At 42.4% G+C, this 22600-nt stretch overlaps 2 protein-coding genes across 11 annotated transcripts in view; one reads left to right on the top strand and one right to left on the bottom strand.

The window, feature by feature from the left end:
• The window catches only part of LOC122801123 (guanine nucleotide exchange factor DBS-like), a 3406519-nt gene that overhangs the window by 1526803 nt on the left and 1857116 nt on the right, over positions 1-22600 (bottom strand). The gene's annotated exons all lie outside the window — the stretch shown is intronic.
• B3GNT5 (UDP-GlcNAc:betaGal beta-1,3-N-acetylglucosaminyltransferase 5) overlaps positions 1-22600 on the top strand; it is a 555688-nt gene that overhangs the window by 245081 nt on the left and 288007 nt on the right. For 3 of the 7 annotated variants that reach the window (XM_044070657.1, XM_044070655.1, XM_044070659.1), the window contains one exon: positions 7478-7573. The exons of the other annotated variants lie outside the window; for them this stretch is intronic. The gene's annotated coding sequence lies outside the window, so the exon portion shown is untranslated. The remainder of the gene's footprint in view (positions 1-7477; positions 7574-22600) is intronic. 7 annotated transcript variants of the gene reach the window in all.

Raw genomic sequence — 22600 nt, 5'->3', positions numbered from 1 at the left:
GTTGTTTGCTGTGTAGTTGTGTAATTTCTAAATACTACCATGTCCTAAGTAAGCATGTTAAGTTGTCCATCTCGCCTTCATTCTTGCTGGATGGGTTCGGAGCCGACCTCGGCTCCGACTCGGCCACTCTAAAAGCTCGAGAGTTGGTTCCACCGGCTCGAGGCTCCCCTTATATCCCACAATGCTAGGCGGTATTACCTCAGATCTCGTTTGCCGCTACAGCTATCGAGGTGTATTGTTTCTACCGGCTTCAGGTCAGTTATTATAGATTACTCTATAGTTAAATTAAACCCCCTTAAATTAGTCTTTTATAGTTAATTCCCTTAACTTAGTGGATTTTGACCCTTTCCTTCCTGTTTATCCACCCTTTTTTCCTCAAGAACTTATTAGTTCTTCCCTCAGGCCTTCGGGCCCTTCCATCCCCTTAGTGGAGTGTATGTGTTTTTTTTTAGGGATCTGAAAAAGAACTAATTTTTTTTAGTTAACCTTGTGGACGGTGTAATCGGTGTGTTTGTGTGTGGTTACACTTTCCTTGAAAATGTCTAAGGAGTCAAAGGTCTCAGGCTTCAAGAAGTGTGACTCATGCTGTCAGAAAATGTCTCTGACAGACGGTCACACTTCTTGTGTATACTGCCTGGGACCTTTACACCTGCAGGACTCTTGTGCTGTATGCCATGGCCTCAGCCCTAGAGTCCTGCAGGAAAGAAAAAAACAAACTTATCTTAAGAGGTTTGCTTAAGCCTGAGGGTTCCCCTACTGCTACTTCGGGCAAACCCTCTAAGGCTTCTAGGTCCTCGACTCCAGCTTCTGAGTCGAGGCCTAAGGCTTCGAAACCTACTGCTACATCGGCTCCGGCTGGAGCCGATTAGTCTCGAACTGCAGCTTCTGTGGTTCCCTCGGCTCCGGCTGGAGCTGAGGCATTGGAAATTCCTGGGTCGGCTCCGATCAGACCATCGGAACAGACATCTAGAAAGAGGTCCAGGTCACCGTCCCTTGGCTCCGTTCATTCGGCTCCAGCGTCTCCCTTGCTGTCTGAACAGAGCCATAGATCTCACTCCTCTAGATCATCGAGGCTTTCGGATCATGACCTTCAGAGGGTAGTGAGTCGACTTCTTAAGTCTGAGGCACTGGCCCAAATGCTTCAGAGCCCGACTCATCAGTCAATGCTTGACCCGATCCCTCAAAATGTTCCTCCTCCAACTCCTTTGAGCTCGGAGCCGGGGCGTTTCGGAACAGAGACTGTGGTAGCGTCGGAACCGATACAATTGTCTTCGGTTCCGTCGTCGGCTCCGATTTCTTCCTTGGAAGAATCTCAGCGCCGGACTTCCCTCGTCGGCTCCGAGGGGGTGAGTGGCATCGGACCCTTGTCCGACCCCGCTCTCCCTCTCGGTGCTTCGGCGCTGGTGAGTTCAGCTCCGACATCGGCCTCGGAGCCATCACTGTCGGTGCCGAGGGGGGTTCTCAGCTTTTCGGAGCAGGGACCTCTGGCTCTGCCTGACAGGGGTGCGTTCGAGGTCATGCGGAGTGTGTTGGAACCTGGTTCAACTCCACAGTCAGCTCTGTCTGCCCCTCCCTCTTCAGTGCCTCAGGTTATGTCTACTCACTCCCTCATCCCAGACCGCAGAGAGCCAGCTCCTCAAGAATTCCCAGTGGGGATCTCATCCTCTTCCGAGGCCTCTCCTGAATTGGCAGGGGAGCCCCCTAGGAAGAGAAAGTGTAAGAGGAAGCACATAGACTCACTTGAGTCTGTCACCTCTGACACAGATTTAGAGGATTCCGAGGGTTCCCCCCGTTCCCCTTCTGAAGATGTCTCCTTTGCAGACATTCTAGAGATCCTGAAACAGAGGGGAAATTGGCCAGCCCTTAACCCTTCGGAGGATGAATCTGTGTATCTTGAGGCGTTTGGCTCTCGCCCTTCCACCTCCTGGGTGTCCCCCCTCTTTGACCCCCTCATGCAGGTGGTAGCAAAAAAGGCTTGGACGGCTCCTGACTCAGTGGACCCCACCCCAGGAGACCTTCAAAGTTTATCACAGCACCAGCAGATAAGCAATTTCTGACCAAGGGAGTTTCTGTGGATGCTATGGTGGTAGCTGCTGCCTCTAAGAAGGAACTAGCTGATCCTTCGGTGCCTGTCCATCCTCCTAACAAGGAATCTAGGTCTATGGACAGGTACGGGAAGTGGATGTTTTCGTCAGCGACCTTTGCTATGCGTTCGCTGAACTACCTATGCCATTTCACTCGTCTTCAAAGAGACTTGATCAAGGAAGCGAGTGAGATGTTGAAGGACCCTACAGCTGCGGGTTTTCAGGACAAGATGAACGCTCAGCTGGCTACCCTAAACTCTATAGCTAACTCCTCCATGCGCCTCCTTTCATATGCAGCTGATGGAGCGAGCAGAGCCGCAGGGACAGGTGTCGCCTTACGCCGGCATGCCTGGATGCGGCTATGCAATTTTGCGGACCCCTTTAAAACGTCTTTCACTAATTCCCCGTTTGATGGATCATCTCTCTTTGGTCCTCAAGTGAAAGAAACCTTGACGAGGTGCGAGACGGATGGCAAAACTCTTTCTGCCATCGGAGTCCGTTTTTCTACTCCTTCTAGGCCTTACCCCAAAGGCCAGAAAAGTGGGAAAATGTGGTTCCGCAAACAATCTCAAGGGACTTTGCCTGACGCACAGAGTCTGTTCCCCTCCAGAGGCAGAGGGGGGAACAATAATGGTAGACGTCGCCCTAGAGGCAGGGGGGGTCCGCAGAACCAGGGCAATCGAGAAACCTTTTCCGATAAGCCCTTCCAGCATCCCTGAGGTGTTGCCCGACTGTCCACCTTCGGAGGCAGTCGGGGGAAGATTGCCACTGTACCCAGAAGCCTGGCGATCCCTAACTCAAGACAAGTGGGTACAGTCCATCATTTCCGAAGGCTATTCCATTCCGTTCTTTCGTATTCCAAATCAATAAAAAAAATCCCTTCCAGATGTTCCACCCGCTCAAAGGGATCAAGCAGCGTTGGAAATATCAAAGTTGCTTGCAAAAAGAGCCATTCAGCCAGTGCCAGCAGACCAGCAAGGATCTGGAATCTACTCCAAATTCTTTTTGGTTCCAAAGAAAACAGGGGACTGGAGACCCATTTTGGATCTCAGTATCTTGAACAAGTCGGTCAAGAAAACAAGATTTCGGATGGTCACGCTACAATCCATCCTACCCCTATTGGGAAAGGAAAACTGGATGTGCTCTATAGACCTCCAGGATGCGTACTATCATATAAAAATGAACAGACGCTCCAGGAGATTCCTCCGCTTCGGCTGGGAACCAGTCACTTTCAATTCAGAGCCCTGCCCTTTGGTCTCACCACTGCCGGGTGTTTACCAAATGCATGGCAGTGGTAGCTTCTCACCTGAGACGTCAAGGATTCCAGGTGTTTCCATATTTGGACGACTGGCTCCTCACAGCTCCTACCAAGCATCTTCTTCTAATAGCCAGAGACTACACCTTTCGCATTTGTCAAAAGTTAGGTATCTCAATAAATTGCGAAAAGTCTGTTTTGTCGCCTTGTCGTGCTATTACCTTCATAGGCGCAAATCTAGACACAGTCAACATGTCTGCGAGACTAACAGACCAAAGAATAGCAGACATACGCAAGCTGGTCTCCCTTCTCTTCCACAGCAACAGAGTCAAAGCCAGATTAGTTCTGAAAGTACTGGGGATTATGGCGGCTGCTATCCCTCTACTTCTATTAGCCAGATTTCACATGAGAATCCTTCAATGGATGCTCTTCACACAATGGTCGTACCAGCAACTTCCGATGTCCCACACCATTATGATTACGCAAGCATGCAAGAATCATCTTCTTTGGTGGATTTCTTCCCCCCAGCTCTTCCTGGGAAGACCCTTTGTTCCACCCCTCCGGTTGCTACTCTGACAACGGACGCCTCCCTGATCGGGTGGGGGGGGCATTATCAGGGCAGAACAGTCCAGGGCATATGGCAACCAGACGAACACCACTTGCATATAAATGTTCTAGAGATGAGAGCAGTGCTTTTAGCGTTGCAAGCCCTTCAAGACTCTCTTCCCTTGGGAACGATAGCAATCCAGACGGACAACATGTCTGTAGTGTGGTATATCAACAAACAAGGCGGAACCAGGTCCTATCCCCTATGTCGAGAAGCACTCAGACTGTGGCAATGGGCGATTTCTTCTCAGCGGTTTCTGATAGCAAAGCACATCCCCGGGAAGTCCAATCTAATCGCGGACAAGTTGAGCAGAGCTATCCTCATGCCTCACGAGTGGTCTCTGAAAGATTCTATTTTGGAGAAAATTTTTCTCAAGTGGGGTCAGCCTTGCTGCGACCTTTTTGCTACTCCCCAAAACAGCAAGTGCAGAGATTATTTCACCCTATTCCCGTTACCAGGCCAGCCCAGCAGAGACGCTCTAGTCCAAGTTTGGCCCCGGGGACTTCTGTATGCATTTCCTCCCTTCAAACTAATCTCTCAAGTGATACAGAAAGCTATCGCTCAGAAGGCCTCATTGATCCTCATTGCTCCTTACTGGCCTCGACAGGTTTGGTTCCCCTTTCTACATCAATTTCTGTTGGAGCAACCTTGGCATCTGGACCTAGTTCCAGATCTTTTGATCCATCAATCGGGTCAGTTACATCGCTCCCTCCCCTCTCTGAACCTCACTGCTTGGTTCCTCCAATTCCAACCTTAGCCAGGCTTCCTCAAATATCTCACTCTGTTCGAGATATTTTGATAGCTTCCCATAAATCTTCCACTCGGAAGATTTATCTTAGTAAGTGGAAACATTTTGCCTGTTGGGCTCAAGGAAGGGACTTAGATCCTTTCACTGCTTCCATCCAAATAGTCCTTGATTTTCTAGCTGAACTCTTCCATGCAGGTTCATCTCCTTCTACTCTTAAAGTTCAATTGGCAGCTATATCTAACTTTCATGTGGGCACCTCAGATTCTGCCATCATGTCTCACAAGCTTTGCAAAGCTTTCTTGAAGGGAGTTTTTCTTCTTAGACCTCCTATAAGAAATCCTCCTCCCTCTTGGGACCTTAATTTAGTTCTCACATCTTTAATTCTTCCCCCTTTTGAACCTGCAGCCTCCTGTTCAATGAAATTGCTATCCTGGAAGACTCTCTTTCTGGTAGCCATTACTTCAGCTAGAAGGGTCTCAGAGCTTCATGCACTCAGCAGTCGACCACCGTATCTTTTGTTTCATAAGGATAGGGTATCCTTATGGACCAATCCATCCTTTTTACCTAAAGTAGCCTCTGCGGCAAATCTGAATCAAAACATTGACCTCCCTGTGTTTTTTCCTAATTTTTCTAACAGGTCTGAACAAAAATTGCATTGGCTAGATGTCCATCGTCAATTAAGGTATTATTTGGATAGGACCAAACAGATCAGAAAAACTGACCAGTTGTTTGTCTCTTATGCAGAAGGCAGAAAGTGCCTTTCAGTTTCGAAGGTATCACTTTCCATATGGCTAACATCCCTGATTTCCTTTGTGTATGAAATTAGACACCAAAAGTTGCTTAACAAACCAAAGGCCCATTCGACTAGAGCTTTGGCTACTTCTATAGCTTTCCAAGACAGGCTGCCTATTGATACCATTTGTGCAGCAGCTACATGGGCTACTCCTCACACTTTCATTTCTCATTATAAGTTGGATTTAGCTTCTGAGCTAATTTTGGTTCCACTGTACTCAAGAGTCTGTTCCGATAGGCCACCCGGGACAAGGTGCTAGGGACGCGGTCCCATCCAGCAAGAATGAAGGCGAGATGGACAACTTAACATATAGAAGTTATGTTCTTACCATAACGTTCCATGTTAGTTGTCTTCTTCTCGCCTTCTTTCTTGTGTCCCACCCTCCTTCCCCCTAGCCTGGACAGACCTAGAGGAGTTTGATTCTGACCTCTCTTTCTACCACCTCTATTGTATATAGGTATATGCTATACTGTGCATATATTCCTTCATCAGGTTTTCAGGTCACCTTCTTCCCTTCCTTTTATAGAGGTGGGTTTTCCCTTTTCCAGTAGTTCTGGAGTTATTATTGGCTGGGCCTAGCTTACAAACGAGATCTGAGGTAATACCGCCTAGCATTGTGGGATATAAGGGGAGCCTCGAGCCGGTGGAACCAACTCTCGAGCTTTTAGATTGGCCGAATCGGAGCCGAGGTCGGCTCCGAACCCATCCAGCAAGAAAGAAGGCGAGAAGAAGACAACTAACATGGAACGTTATGGTAAGAACATAACTTCTATTTTTGTACAAGGGATGCAATGCTTCTCAGAAGCTGTACTGATTGTTTTCAAAGTGTCATTCTTTAGTACAGTGGCTTATTCTGAAAGTCATGCTTAAAATTATTTTTTTTTGTCTTTAAATTGCCTATGCATTGTAAACTGAAGCCAGATTTTTTTTTGAATGCACTCCCCTACATAGGAACAATATCAGACAAGTAATACTAAATATTGACTTCTTGAAGGCTATTTTGGCCGAGGAGCTAAAGTGCAATAAAATTTTGGATCTGTACCCATTGTGTTTTCTTTGACTTTGCGGACTGGTGGTTGTGAAGTAATACTAAATATTGGTGGTTGTAATTACAGTAAGAAAAGGATGCATCCCTGTAAATGTCTTAATCATTTATGCTTTTCTACATTTAATGTTTTAGTAGAAACTTGTATCTACAACATTGTCTGTATTCTCAGATTAGGTAGACCCCTCTAATACAGACAAGTTAATCAAAGGTTTAATTAATATTAACTCAAGACACTACCAATGATTTGGCAAGTAGACCTATTGATCACTTCAAAACTAATCTTTCTAAGTGTTTATCTTAACTAAAGGATGTGTTTGTAGGGGGGGGGGGGCGGAGAAACCCATCTTTGGGCACAGTTACTAAACAGGATCACAAATTTTATACATATAGATTACTGGACAAATTTCATCTTGCACACTGGACAAATTTCATCTTTTACAAAGTCTAAACCAAAGGAATAACCATTTGAGAAAGGTTATAACCCAGACTTCAGCATTAAACTGAGAAAATAAAGATGAAAGGTAATATCCGCTGAAATCACTTTCAAAATCCTCCTGTTCAGTGTAACTGTAGTCTATAGGAAGGCACATACTTTGTTCTTTTGACAGCTTTTCTTCAGCAATAACCCTATCAAAATAGGTATTTAATGTACTGTGTCTGTGATAAGCAGCATATATTTGAGAGGGAGGGATGGAAAAAAAAAACATCAAATTATGGGCTAAACAGTAACCCAGATTAAACACTGGGTTTAAACTATGATAGTTCTGGAAGAAAATCCGATCCCTCAGGATTTTATTCTTTGAGCTTTATTTATAATCAGACTAAAAGCAGGAAGTCCTGACCAAAGTGTAAAGAGAGATGTATTGGTATAACTGTAAAAACCAGTTTACTGCAAGAGGTGACACTGTTTCAATACTTTGTGTGTGTGTTTGTGTTACATAGGTCCTAAACAAAATGCCCACCTTTAGCCATCATTTGGCGATGTGTTGAGAATACGAAAATGGTCCATGGTGCTTGGATTCCATAGTGAATGGCTAGGTAAGGACCACTCTTGAAGAAATGCATGCAGACTGCACAGAATTGGTATGAGCTGTTTTTATTGATGGAAATAAACATCACAGGGCTGAATAAAGAGAATCTGTAGAGATACAAGTTTAAGACCTAAAATTTTAACTTAATGGATGATGCATATCTTCTGTTGAAGATAACCCCCATTTTGTGCAGTGGGTACTGTGACTACTTGCCAAGCAAAGATCTACAATACCTACATTTGAGAATTCCAGCTTTGTGTGACTTATGTGCATACTTGGCCAAATTTGACTTTAAAGTGTGCCACTGCATCATTGAAATGACATATATTACACAGACAATTAAATCATAGGATCATAGGAGGTTACTAGGCTAATGGCCCTAGGGCCCTTACAAGCCTAGCCAAGAGTTTATCCCCAAAAAGAAACCTCAGTCAGCACCTGTTGTCAATGAGGGACACAGGTGGAACCCCTGGGACTCCTCAATGTAACAAAGAAAAAAAAAATGTACAGCCCCATATACCAGTCTGAAATCAGTCCAATTCAAGGATAGCTTTTTGTTTCTCTAAATTGAAGGGGGTTTCAGAGTATCTATAACTGTGTTGTTTTCTATAGACTGTATTAACATGCATTGCATGGTAAATTGATTATGAAGCAGAATATACATTATTTACATTTGTTTCTAGTACTTCTGTATATTTTAGCACTGGTTTGAAACTATATAGCCCAAAATATTTAAAAGTCATCTAGTTACTGAAAAACAAAAGATACATGTTCTGATAAGTATAATATAATTCATTACTGCAAATTAGCTTGATTCTCAGATTTAGCTATCTTGTGGCTGTTCTGGCATGAAATTAAGTGTTAGTTTGCAAATATCATTGTAGTGTAGCACTGTAAATTAATTCTGTCTTTTTTACAGAGCAGGATTGCTAACAGTTCATGTAAGGAACTGTAAGTATCAAGCAGTATTTAAAAGCATATAATATAATACATATTTAACATTATGCTGAGCAGCCTAGTGCTCCGGACTACGTGGAATGCTCTGCATTCGACCGTAAATGAACCCACTGTTCCACTGTCTGCACTGAACAGCTTTGGCTGCTACATGGCTTTTGAGCGGTTCATATACCGCAATTATAGCCAATTGGCATTGTGGTATACAAACAAATCAAATAAGTTGCTCCTCTGTTCCTCATTGAACAATGTTGGCTGTGCTACACAGTTTGGCTTGTATACCACAATTACAGCCAATAGCCATTGTGGTATACGAACTGATCAAGTAACTGTTCTGGAGAACGTTAGCCAATGAGAGCTCTCAAATATGTGACCATTTGCTTACCAGGAATTGTGGAAAATTGTGTTTAAAGAGAGGGAGAAAAAATAAAAGAAGGAAAACAGTACCAAAGTAACTGAAATAGCAGCAGTTTAAAGGATTCTTTTTAACTGCTGCTATTGCAGTTATTTACTTTGGAACTATTTTGCTTCTATTTTAACCCCCCCCCCCCCTTTAAGGGGGGATTAAAAGAAGTGCAAGGAAGTACAAATTCACTTAAAAGGATAATAAATGTCTGGTGGATTTTTGGAATACTATGTCTGTTTTTAAAACACATTGGTATAATCATGATAGAAAAATGAATTTGTGTGTGCACGCGCGTGCACTGAGAGGAGGTTATTATAGACAGCACATATGGGAATCTCACAAATGAGCTGCATTGTGAACCAAAGTGCACCACACCTCTTAACCTCCTAGAGTAAGAAATCTGTACAAAGCCAAACATAACGTGGTGATAAAGCCACAAAAATAGGGACAATTTTTAGATAGTGCTTTTATAAACTTAATATTGCTAGAATAAAAGGTTTTGTGCTAACATATGTGTTCTGAACGATATGATGCCTTGAAACTCAAATTTCTGTCGCTATCTTATTTCATTCCTCTGATTTGCCAGAAAACTACATATTTTATGAGCAACATACCAAAAATATGAGGTAAAAATTTGGGCATTCTGGGAAGTTGAGAGGTATGACAAGGGTGAATATATGTGCGTGTCATAGCCATCAACTTCTTAGCACAAGAAATCCGGATATAGCTTTAATGGGGGGACAAAGACCCAAAGAAAGGAACCAATTTTAAATATTGCTCAAACCAATTTTAAATATTGCTCTTATAAATGTAGAAAGTTGCTGGAATTACAGGATTTGTGGTAGCATGCATTTTCTGAAGGCTATAAAGTTTGAAACTCAAATGTATGTAATTATTCAGAGAGACAGCCTTCAGTGGTTTGCCAGAAAACATAGATTTTCTGAGGAAAAGACCAAAAATATGAGGCAAAAATCTGAACATGAGAGGTATGGTGTGTTCATCAGCATCTGACAATGTCTTGGCTCAAGAATCAGAGATAAAGGCAAAAAAAACTGGGGAACAAAGTTCTATTAGATTTTAAATGTTGCTATAGACTATGAAATTTGATAAAATAACACATTTTGCCTTAAGCGTGCATTTTATGAAGTCTAAAACTCAAACTGCTAATGATTACTCAGGGAATGCAGTCCTCAGTCTGAAAAAATGTCTGACAGACCGCAATATGAGAAAAAGTCTGGGACATTCTGCAAAGTCAAGGATAGCTGGGAATACTGTATGTCTGTGTGAGGAGTGGGCGATGGAGATGTAATGCTTTGGACTGTATATGTCTGACAGCAGTGACTTCACTGTTGGTACAATGCATGTATTTCTTCCATCAGTGAATCCGAATGAAATACCTGAGTAGTGCTGGGTACATTTCTGTGAGTGGGTATGTGGTGGGTCATCTGTGTATCTTTGCCTTTGCATCTTTGTGTGTGACTATCTGTATCCAGAGGTTATAACCACTTAATTGACAGAGTATCCTTGGAAGTTTTATTCTGAATGAATCAAGATACATAAATTGTGAAGTTACTGTTTTTTTGTGTGAGTTTTTCTATACGGGTGAGCCACTTTCTGTATTTCTTTATTCTACATCTGTATGTGTAAATCTGTCTGTAAGAGAATGCATGTGCATAGGTTCATAGGTTCATACTAGGCTATCTGCCCTAGGGCATTTATAAGCCTAGCCAGTGTGTGTTTGGCTTTCGCCACCCATTTTAAATTAATTTTGCTATGCCCTTTTTCGAGGTTAGTATACTGTGCCTCTGTCTAACAGTGACACAGAAGTGATATCCGGGGTAAACCTACGATCTCCCATCCACTCATCAAGATTCCTCTTGAAGTGTGTCAATGAGGGACTCTGCCTAACCTGGACTGGGATTTTATTCCAGAGTGAAGGGAGCCTCTGGGTTATGAATCTGTCCCTCCAGCATGTCCTATTTATTTCAATGCTGAGGTTCAAGTCTCTCTCGAGCGCGTAGCTCGATGGGATTTGGATTTCCTGAGGTGCAGCATGTTCATTAATTCCAGGTTGGACATGGCTTTATATGTCAGGCACAGATTGCCTCTGAGCAGGTGGTATGCCACTGAGTAGAGCTGGAGTTTCTTTAACCGGGCAGCATATGACATCTGTTTGAGCCCTATGATCCTCTTGGTGAGGTACTTTTGGGGTCTTTCCAGTTGCTGCAGGTGTCTGGTAAGGTACATTCCGAAAGGGGCATTGTACTCAATTATGGGCCTGATGAGGGATGAGTAAAGAGGCACGATGACCTCCCCTGATCTAGATGTGAATCCCTTCATGATTAGGTGGGCTATATAAAATGTTTTTCTAACAACTTTGGCCACGTGGTTGTCAAATGAGAGATGGCTATCAACTTGGGTCCCCAGGTCCCTAATTACTTCTTCTGTACTTAATGGATTACCACCTATGTGGTAATTTGTGGGCACTTTGTTTTTGCCAAAGGGGATGACTATACACTTTTTGGCATTTAGCTTGAGGCCATGGCTCTGGCACCAGTTGTCTGTTTCTATGAGGCCCTTTTGGAGGATGCTTGTGTTGGCTGGAGAATCGATTATGGCACCCAGTTTGAAGTCATCTGCGAACTTAGTCAGCCACAGTCCTTCCATGTTGGCATGTACCTCCGAGAAATATATACCGAACAAGAGAGGTCCCAGGACTGAGCCTTGTGGGACACCACTTGTAACTGGTTTGGAGTCGTATTATTAAATACTTACTTGTGGTATATTTTGGTTGAAAGGCCATGGTCAAGGTATGCTTTTCATGCAGCATGTAAATAGGGTGTTCTACATTTTGACTGACCATCACATATTGATAAGATATGCGTTCCACATTGGCATCTTAATAGTTTGGGACCTATTATGTTGAATCTAAAATTTTGAAACTTGTGTAAGTTTTTAAATTTTGTTCCATCACATTTTTGGTAGCTTACATTTGTTATTTTATGATAAGATGATATTCTCCTTTGGTAAAAAGCAATTAGAAGCATAACAGATGACTTTTGCTTCATGGGAAGGGTTATCCTCCCACTTGAACAGCTGTACATACCACGTGGATTACAACTATAGTTCTAAAATTGACTTTTGTAGTATTTTTGGTCATATTTTTCTTCCTGGCCAAAGTGCTCAGAAAACTGTCTAAATGAAAGCTCTCACCATGATGCAATATGCAGTATTCCTGTCCATACTTATAAACATAATTTTTGTCCCAATGTGTGCTCCTTCAGTCTGCTATATATTGGCTTATACTGCACTCTAACAGCATATTTCTGCATAGCCTGGACATTAGAAAAATAACTGCAAATGGTGCTTTCTCTTAATTTGTATGTTGTCTGAAATGTTGAGGAATAGCAGCTGTAGAAAATTACTTTACAAATCTGTGTTCTCAGATTTGTAAATGTCTGACTGGGTAGGGAGTACCAGCTGCTAGTAAGGGATGTTTTGCTTTTTTTCTGGTCAGTTCCTTAAATTTGCTGGTGGTAAGCAGAAAGAAAACGAGTGGACATACGTCTTCTGGATGACTCACATTTTGGGATTTACCAAAGGAAGATTCACATTTTGGGATTTACCAAAGGAACATGTCCGTCGTATGTGGTTACCATGGGAAAGTGTGCAGTACCTGCTGCCCCCTCATTCATTTCATAAAGTAGTCAGGATGACGTGCTGGAGTTCATCCATGTATGGATCACCACAGATAAAATCCTGTACCATATCCAACCAGCTATAGGTCAGACTCCCATGTCCCAAGAGGCTAACGATGCATACTTGGGCCTACTGGGGACACTCGCCATCCAACCTAACACCTTACTGGTGGGAGACTTTAACTCTCTAGATTGGAATACAACACAGTCTCAAATCTACAGCACAGAGGCTCCTGAACATTGTAAATACAAACACCCTTGACCAAATACTGATGAAGCATACTAGAAGCTCCTAGTTACTGCTTGTGCTCACAATTATGGGAGAATACTTCATCCCTCAGTGTCTCATCCTTCCTAGTAAATCTGACCATAAAGCTGTCTCTTTCAAAATCAACTCCCTAATCCCATTAATACCAGTAACAGGAACTATTCCAAGGCAAATTACCTTTTAAGTGATAGCTTGTCAAAATTAATTGCCATTCCAAACACCGAGAACACAGCAGTCTGTTCTAAATTGTCACACTCTGTACAACCATGTCAAGTGGCTGCTATACCTACCAGAAGTAAGCCCCAAGATGAGGCCCAGGAACAAACCACCCTGGTGGTATCCCAGATAAAACACAATATAAAACCAAAAGAAGAAAATTATGGCAAAAATCGGGAAGGGTAATTTCTATAAAGATAAAATCTCTCATCAAACTAAATGGGCAACTAAGAGGGCTAATTAAGTCAAGCAAAGGTAACTTTGTGGTTAATCTGGCCTCCAAGGTGAAGGATAACTTTAATACCTTCTACAGCTATATCAGAAACCTCCAGAGCAGCGCACAGCAATGTGCTGAACTGGTGGTTAATGGTGCCATATTCACTGAGCCTGGTGATATAGCAAACCTTGTTGGCAGACAAATTAGGTTCCATTGTTATCCCCCTCCTACCCAAACTCTCTCCCCAAATGAATGCCCTCAGACATGCTCCGAAATTACTGTTGGGGGGGATCATGTACTGGCTGCACTCACTAAAGCCAAGAACACGACCACAGAAGGCCACAGTAACATCACAGGATGCCTCCTGAACATTTTAAAACATGACTTATCAGGACCCCTGGAGTCATTGTTTAACTACAGTGTTAAAACAGGCTTTGTCACACGAATGGAGGACTGCAGTGGTCATCCCCCTTAATAAGGGAGGACCTTTAACAGATCCTAGAAAATACCAACCCATTAGTCTGGCTAGTCTTATTTGCAGAGAGACAGAATTATAATAAAAATTAACAAGGATATAGGAGACTTCTAGACACTGGATTCCTCCCAGTATGCCCTTGTCAAAGGAAGGTAATGCTTGCTGAATCTAATAACTTTGAGAGGTCACCAGGGCAATGGAGGAGGGGGGGGAATCATCCATACTGCCTGCCTACATCTGGCTAATGTTTGGTACAATACCCCACTAGGGCATTGTTAACAAACTGGAATTGGGAATAAACCCCTTTGTAACATGCTGGATAGCTAGCTGGCTCACTGATAGGACCTAGTAGTTTAGAATCAGTAAGGCTAACTCCACAAAGAGGCTGGTCACCAGTGGAGTCCCCCAAGGCTTTGAGATAGGCCCAGTCCTCCTTGGTATCTATTTCTTAGATGTCAAAGGCCTCTGGTTAGTCAAGGTTGCAGATGATTGCAAACTGGGAGCAGTCATTGAATCCTCCAAGATAATTTCCTTCAGGAAGGTCTGACATAAACAAATGTTTGGTGCCAAAGCCATGGCTTAAATCTCAGTACCAAGAACTGCATTATAGTACCTTTTGGAAAGCCTACCACCCCAAGTAACATCATCAATAAAACCCCCAAAATTTGGTTCACTAGTTTGTGATCTGGGAACTCCTGTAAATAGTAACATAGCCTTCGACCAACTTGTGTACATGGTAGTAAGAAAATCCTTCTATGCTGCATGACATATAGGGCCGGAGAGGTCATCATACCACTGTACTTTGCCCTCAGCAGACCCATCAATAGAGTATAATACCCCATTTAGTGTATGTACATATGTGACCAGACACATGTAGCATATGTAACATCCACAAAGGTTCCTTACAAAAAGGATAAAGGGAGTAAACGCACTGTCCTGTGCTGATCGCCTCAAAGCCCTGTCTCTCTAGTCAGTTTTATACAAACTTCTGAGAGTTGATCTTTGTCAAGCATACAAGACATCTGTAGACCCTTTCTAATGAACCTTCTGCACATATGCAAAACAAACGGCATCAGAAAAACTAGAATAAAAGACCTAAATTTTACTTTTGACATAAATAGGACTTGTTGGAGAGAGAGGTTGAAATTTCTAGGCTTCCCATCCATGTGAAGCAGAGTTCCTCCCTATCCTTTAAATGCAACTTGGACCAATGGCTGGATAATCAGAACTTCACCCAAGTCTGGAGCCGATATTTCTGATGGACAGAGGCAGTCAGTAAATCACCCACTATATAAATCAAATTTGTAGGGTCAGATTTGAGTTGCATTGCTAGGCTTATCAGGACCCTAGTAGTCCATTAGCCTAGTATCCACCTGTAAACTGCTGCACATGCACCAGTCTGTAAGCTACAGCAGCAGAAAGCTGAATTTAAGCCACCTTTTCAGATACAAGGACTTCTCTGGCAGTAGCTGTTGTACAAACAATTTATTTTATTTACTTATTTTACATTTGTTGACCGGGATACTCTGACTGGATGCATGTCCATTTTCAGCGGAGGCCCAGGGAGAAAGGCTCCAAGGGTAAGCAGATAACAGCATTATATAATACCAGCATTACATACAGACTATTTATAGAGATTACATAAGTAAGCAAGTTAAACAAGTTCCACAGGTTAGAGTTAATCCCGAGCGCAAGTCAGGATTAAATTACACAGTAAACTGGTTAACAGATTTTTACACATTCTAGAGAGAGTTAGCCAGGCTTGATACATTGACATAGCCAGTTAAGTGACAAATGCTGTTTGAGTCTAGTTTTAAATTGACCTAAGGTGGAAAGTAAGGTAATATCAGTTGGAAGAGAGTTCCAGGATCTACTTAGTTTGCAAAGAGAGAGTCACCGGCTGTGTTATTAATTTTGCTAGTCTGAATTAGTAGTTTGTTAGAGGATCGAAGCGGTCTAGGATTGTTATAGGGGGTGATAATATTTTAAGTGCAGGAGTATTGTCCAGATTATAGAGGATTTTATAGGTCATAATCAGTTGGTTATACTGGATTAGGCTGGGTAGTTCAAGCCATCCAAGCTGATTTAGATTAATGCAATGATGTGTCCTAAAAGGCAGCCCAGTGGCAAACCTGGCAATGTGGTTGTAGCAAATTGAGTTTAAGGACAGTCTTGTTTAAATTTGAGAGTAGAGGGGATGCGTACAGAAGGGTTGAAAGAAGGTGAGAGCGATATTTGGCAATTTTAGCTGGAGGGGTTAGGAAGGCTTTTATTCTGTAAAGTGACCCTAGTTTTTTATTGATGGTTTTGATAGTTTGGTTAACATGTAGGTCGAATTTTAGATTATTATCTATGATGACACCTAATAGTTTTGTAGAGGGTTCAGGGGAGATTATTGTACCATCATTTGAATTTATGGTAAAGGTGAAAACGGTATACCTACGTGTTGGTGAAAATAACAGCATTTTAGTTTTTTGGGTATTTAAGATCAGACAACGTTCAGAAAGCCAGTTTTCTATTGTATTAAAGGTGGTCTGGGTAGCTGACCATAACTCTATTGGAGATGTGGCCGAGCAAATCAGAGTAGAGTCATCAGCATATTGGATAAAGCTGACTTTTGGGATGGCAGTATAAAGGTCATTAATGAAGATGGAGAACAGCAAGGGCCCTAGTATAGAGCCTTGTGGTACTCCGAGGGTGTTAGGTAGAAGGTTAGAGAGTTTGTTCTGCCAGAGGACAACAGCAGTAACATTTTAAAATGAGGGAGGTTTTGGATGCCACCCAGTCAATATGTGGTGGGAGCAGCAAATATATTTCTATAACCACATTTAGAGCAAAATGGTTATCAAAGAATTCCACCTGTCACTACTTCAGTTATCACCCTACCACTGAGGTCATAATCATTTAACATTAACTTTCAGGTCTAGTCCTTCTTTCTCCTTTATAAAGATTTGTCTGTTAACTGGAATTTTGCCACTGGCCAGTCATCGTTATGTATTTTCATTACAAGGTCTATGATTGTGGCTCAACTCCTGAAATCTATTAAGGAACCCATTCAGTCCCTATGACCTGCCAACTATTGGCGTGGACATAATCATCTGCAGCTCTCTAATCTCCATATACATTTTCCATTTCTCTCCCAGTCTAGAATCCTTCTTGTTTATCTGTCTGTCTATTTGAAGATGGATAAAAATTAAATGATATAACAACTTTATCAGTCTGTTCTATTCCATTCCTCCTACGGTTTCTCTATTTTCCTCTTAGGATATGCCTGATGATGATGCTAATTTTTTTGTTACTTTTTTCCCAGTAACTACTTTTGCTTTCATTATTAACCCTGACCTGTATAAGGCTTTTCTTTCTTTCTTTTTCTCTCCCTTCCCCCTCCCACTCCCCTGTCTCTTTCAATTCCTTGTATGTCTCTTGTTTTTAAGCCTCCTTAACTGATATCCAGAGGCACCCTTGTTTACATAGCTACCTGCACTTCCTGCACAGCATTTTATGTTGAAAAAACTAATATGAAGCTAAAGGAAAGAATTATCAAACCTCATTCTGATATACGTAACAGAAAGGAAACAAATTCTCTTCCTTCATTTACGTGAGCATGAAGGACATGGCTTTGTTTTTATGGTCATTTCCAAGATACATTTTACTTCCAGAGAAGGAGACCCGACCAGTCTGACAGAGAGAGGAAGCCAAATGGATAATGCGGCTGAGGGCAGATAACCCCCCCAGGCCTTAATGGCTGTGTTCCCTTGAAACCCTTCCTTAAAAATAGACGAGCAATGAGTTATGCTTACTCATGACTTGCTTTCATTGCCAGAAACCTTAGGTATACTGACTTAGGCTCTGATGTCCCAAAGAAATTGTTGAAATGAAATAAAAAGAAGCGCCCTAAATGACAATTTCTATTTATTTTCTTCCTCTCAAATCTTGGCTTTTATGTAGAGCTAGTTTTAATTAGAACACCCACTGAAAAGATTTTACTAATGTCCCTTCTGAAAATATGTCTGAGTTTGTCTTAGAAACGCCAAACTGTCATGTTTTAAACAGAGTTTTAAATAAAGAGTTTTAATCTTGTTTGTTCGGAATGCTATAGAGGTGTGTACCAATGGACTAACTTGATTGGTTAACATTTGTTATTCATTGTAGGCTGTTTCATTGGATGATACCAACTTTTAAACACTGAACCCATCTTACCTATTTGGATCTGAAGAAGGCTTGAAAAAGCTGAAAGCGCTTGTCCATTGTTTACGTCAGAAGGGTTCTTCACTTATGTCCGTTTTTTCTGTTTTTATATCTACATGTTTTAAAGCTGTGGAATTACAACACCACTTGACTTTTACAACAGCAAAGCTCTATATTTCATATATTGTGGATTTAATATGGTGAAAGCCTGTTATTGAAGCTGTTACTGTGAAGCTGCTTTTTCGCCATTTTGGTTCTTTAGTAAGTTTGAAAACTCAGACTAAATACTAATACTTGTGGTGCAACGCTCTTCCAATATTTACATATTGTGGAAAAGTTAGAGTACCATAGCACTTGTCTATATTAATTGCCTTCATGTCTGCCCTGTTCTTTTCTCCTTGATGCATTAAGTAGATCAGTACATGGTATCAGTTAGCTCTCCTTACCTAACTTCTAGAGTATCCACCTTGCATGTCTCTCCTCCCTCATACCCTGCTGCTACTCAACTCTACTAAATCTTCCGGTGTTATTCATTATTCCCTGTACTTGGGTTTACTGCCCTGATTTAGTCCCATGTTCACCCTTCTAGGTTAAAATTTTCCAGGTCTAAATAGATTTTGCAGATTAAACAAGGAGGCTAAACAGGCGAAAGTTACTGTCAGCTGCCTGTCTGGTGCCAGGATCCGCCACATAACGCATGCACTCAGGTCACTCCACAAAAGTATAAATATGACTCTGTCATTGTCCATGTTGGTGTGACTGACCTGAGACGTACCTCCCTGGACTACATGAAAACAGACATGGAGGAGATCTCTGATTTTGTAGCCCAGGCAGGTATGACACTAGTCCTGAGTAGCATCCTGCCATCACCCAGAATGATACAACAGTACAAGGACAAAATGATTGACTTCAACAATTGGCTAAGCTTCTGGTGTCATTCTAAGGGGATCCAGTATCCGTCTGCCTGGGATGACATGATCAACAGACCACAAAGCTTTGCCAGAGATGGCCTGTACCTGTCACCCTTAGGATTCCAGATACTGGCTAAGGCTCTTGCCACCCCTATGGTGCCTTTTTTAGGCAAGGTTCAAATGACAAATTAATCACTGTAATGGGTACAAGCAAGCAAAATCTGTGGGTAATTCTAGAAGCCTGAACCTCAAAATGCATTCACTCGAGGCACTCCTTAAAATGGATAACATCGACAGCTGTGCAGTGACAGACTTGGTTCAAGGCTGCAGAGAGCACCCCTGCATTACCAGGCTATAATTCATACCTCACCTTTTGGCCACCTAACCTGGACCGAAACACTAAAGGCGGAAGTATGTCCATATTCATTAAGGATATCCACACCTCTAGGCTAGTTGCTCAGCATAATGCATCAGAGATTATCAAAGTGCAACTAACTCCTGGCAAGACCGCAATCCAACAATCCAAATTGTAACTTGCTACAGATCCCCCACCATGCCCCAGGATTCCCACTCCTCATTTCTTGATACACTGGAAAATGTTGGGGTACAACCCAACACTGTCATAATGGGCAATTTCAACTACCCCACCATTAACTGGGGAAAACTACTCATGTACCAACTCTTTTGCTCAACGTTTTCTGGAATTCATAAATTCCAATGTCTTGGATCAACTTATCCACACCCCCACCAGGGGCAACAATATCCTAGACCTGGTCATTACCAAGATGGGCGAACAGTGTTCCACACCAGAGGTTAATTCCTCATTGGTCAGATTCGACCACAAGCTAATCACCTTAGATATCCCACCCCCACCCCCCATTAGGGAAACCACCGTAAAAAATTTCTCCAAAGCCAACTTCACGCTTCTTAAGACAGAAGTGACAAACTTCACGACATCCATTCAGATGGACAATAGAGGTACAACTGCTGAATCCTACACAAATGCACTTTATAAGCACTTACATGAGTGCATGGATCATGCTATCCCTAACAGAGCCAAGATGCTATCCTCCAAAAAAAAAAAAAAAAAAAAGGAAGGCAATCTGGTGGTCCCCTGCCATAAATAAACTCTCCAACAGAAGAAAGAAACTGTTGAAAAAAGAGTAAAATCCCATGATCGGAGGAACTTCCTGGTCTGCCTCAGTAAGAAGCTGAGATCCCTCATAAAATCCTCCAAAGCTGGTTACGAAAACAAAATCGCCACTGATTCTAAAGACAACCACAAAGCATTCTGTAGCTATGTCAAGAATCTCAATGGCAACACTCAAATCTGCTCTGAGTTACAGCACAATGGCACTAAATATACAGAACCAACTGATATTGCCAACATCCTGGCAGATAGGTTCAGTGCTACCTTTACCTCTGTCTCGCTCCCTAAAGGGCCCATCTCTATACCAGAAGAATGCAAAGTTCCTGTAAACACAGCTGCACAGGTAAAAATCACACTCTCCAAAGCCAAGAACACATCATCCATGGGACCTGACAATATGCCAGGCTGTGTTCTACATGAACTACAGAATGAACTGGCACCCCACCTAAGCACCATGTTCAATCATAGCCTCACCTCAGGCTTTATGCCCCCTGAATGGCACACAGTGACTGTAATCCCACTCCACAAAGGGGGAGCCACCACAGAACCCGGGAACTACCACCCCATTAGCCTAACGAGCCTGGTCTGCAAGGCCATGGAACATATCGTGGAAAACAGACATTGGTAATCTCCAAACTCTAGACTCCACCTAGTTCGGGTCTGTAAAAGGCAGATCATGTCTCCTAAACCTGATAGACTTCTTTGAAGCAGTCACCAAAGCTGTAGAAGAGGGTAAGGTGATTCATACAGCCTATCTAGATCTCGCCAAGGCTTTTGACACCATCCCCCACTCTGGAGTTGCAGATAAACTCACTAAACTAGGTATAAATCCCTATGTCACAAGATGGGTTGCCAACTGGCTCACTGACAGAACCCACACTGTGAAAGTAGCAGACTCCAAATTCGACTTTAGACCAGTGACAAATGAGTACCACAAGGTTCAGTCCTGGGTCCTCTCCTGTTTGATATCTACTTTTCTGAAGTACAAGTTAACACAGAAGGTCTTTGGCTAATGAAGTTTGCGGATGACTGCAAACTAGGTGCCATAATCGAAACTCCCAATGATGTGAACATCATACAAAAGGGCCTCACTAAGACAGATGCCTGGTGTCAAAGCCATGGCCTCAAGGTTAATGCCAAAAAGTGCATTGTAATCCCCTTTGGTAAAAACTCTTTACCCATGAGCTACCACATAGGTGGAAGTCTACTTAACACTGAAAGTGTGATAAGAAACCTTTGGACACAGGTGGACGGTAGTCTCTCCTTTGATAATCACATCACCACAGTAGTCAGGAAATACTTCTACATGGCACACCTCATCACAAACGGTTTCTCATCCAGGAAAAAGAAGTTATTGTTCCACTCTACTCGTCACTCATTAGACCCATTATAGAGTAAAACACCCCTTTTGGTATATACCTCACAAGACATCTACGACAACTGGAAGGCAACAGAAATACCTCACAGAGGATTACCAGCCTCAAACTGATGCCCTACGCAGACCATCTCAAAAAACCTCCAGCTTTACTCTGTCGCATATCGCCTACTCAGAGGTGATCTCTGCCTAACATACAAAGCTATGTCAAGCCCAAAGCTGTTGGATATTCTCCACTTAAAGAAATCCCAATCCTCCGTGCTACATGTTCTAGGGACCTAAACCTTGTCACCACAATAAACAGAACATGCTGGAGGGATAGATTCCTGTCCCAGAGACTTGGAACAAACTACCTATCTATATCAAACAAAGCTCCTCATTAGCAATCTTCAAGAAAAATCTTGATTGGATGGGAAATAGGAAATTCACCCCGGGGATCGCCTCTTGAGGCCCTGCTTGACAGGGGCACAGGAAAATAATTTTCTTAGGTGGCGAAAGCCAGGGTACCTTTTTGGCTAGGCTTTTATAGGCCCTAGGGCCAATAGCCTAGTACCTACCTACTGTTAACCAATTTATTTGATCACAGGCTTCTTGCATTGGTCTGCATTAGTGTTTTCCAGCCAATTGTTTCTACCCCTTCCTTGCATTCATTATTTGTACTTTCTTTGCATTGTTTGATCACACCATGGTTGTTCTGCCCACTACAGGGCCTAGTTTGGTAACTTTTCTCAATATCCATTAAACATGAGATTTTGTGAATTATACCATATTCAGGCTGTCACAAAGGTTGTCCTTGCAAAGGTGCAGTTTGTTTGTTTAAAAAAAAAAAAAAAAACTCTCTCCCTATGACATGTTTCCCGATCTATCCCACATTAATCCAACCCCTTGCTCATAACCAGTTGACTGTTTCTGAAGCAACATCACTTCATATAGATAAATGTCAGATGCCTGCATTTTACCATTATTAGAGAAAATCTTTCCTGCATCTAAGATTATCAGTGCCAGCATGAATTCTGATTACAAAGAAGACTGACATCTGATCCAACAAAGCCCACTAGCATGCATCCATGTTACGCTGCTGTGCTTCTGGTAAACCTTTTTGAATTTATAGCAAGCCATTATGGTTGTGCTGCTTTTGTCTGCATGTTTCATATTAGCATTATGTTCTGTATTTTT

The sequence above is a fragment of the Protopterus annectens genome, chromosome 4.part1 (genome assembly GCF_019279795.1).
Source record: "Protopterus annectens isolate FY-2018-M chromosome 4.part1, PAN1.0, whole genome shotgun sequence".
Taxonomy (NCBI): Eukaryota; Metazoa; Chordata; order Ceratodontiformes; family Protopteridae; genus Protopterus; species Protopterus annectens.
This window is presented reverse-complemented; position numbering and strand designations above follow the sequence as displayed.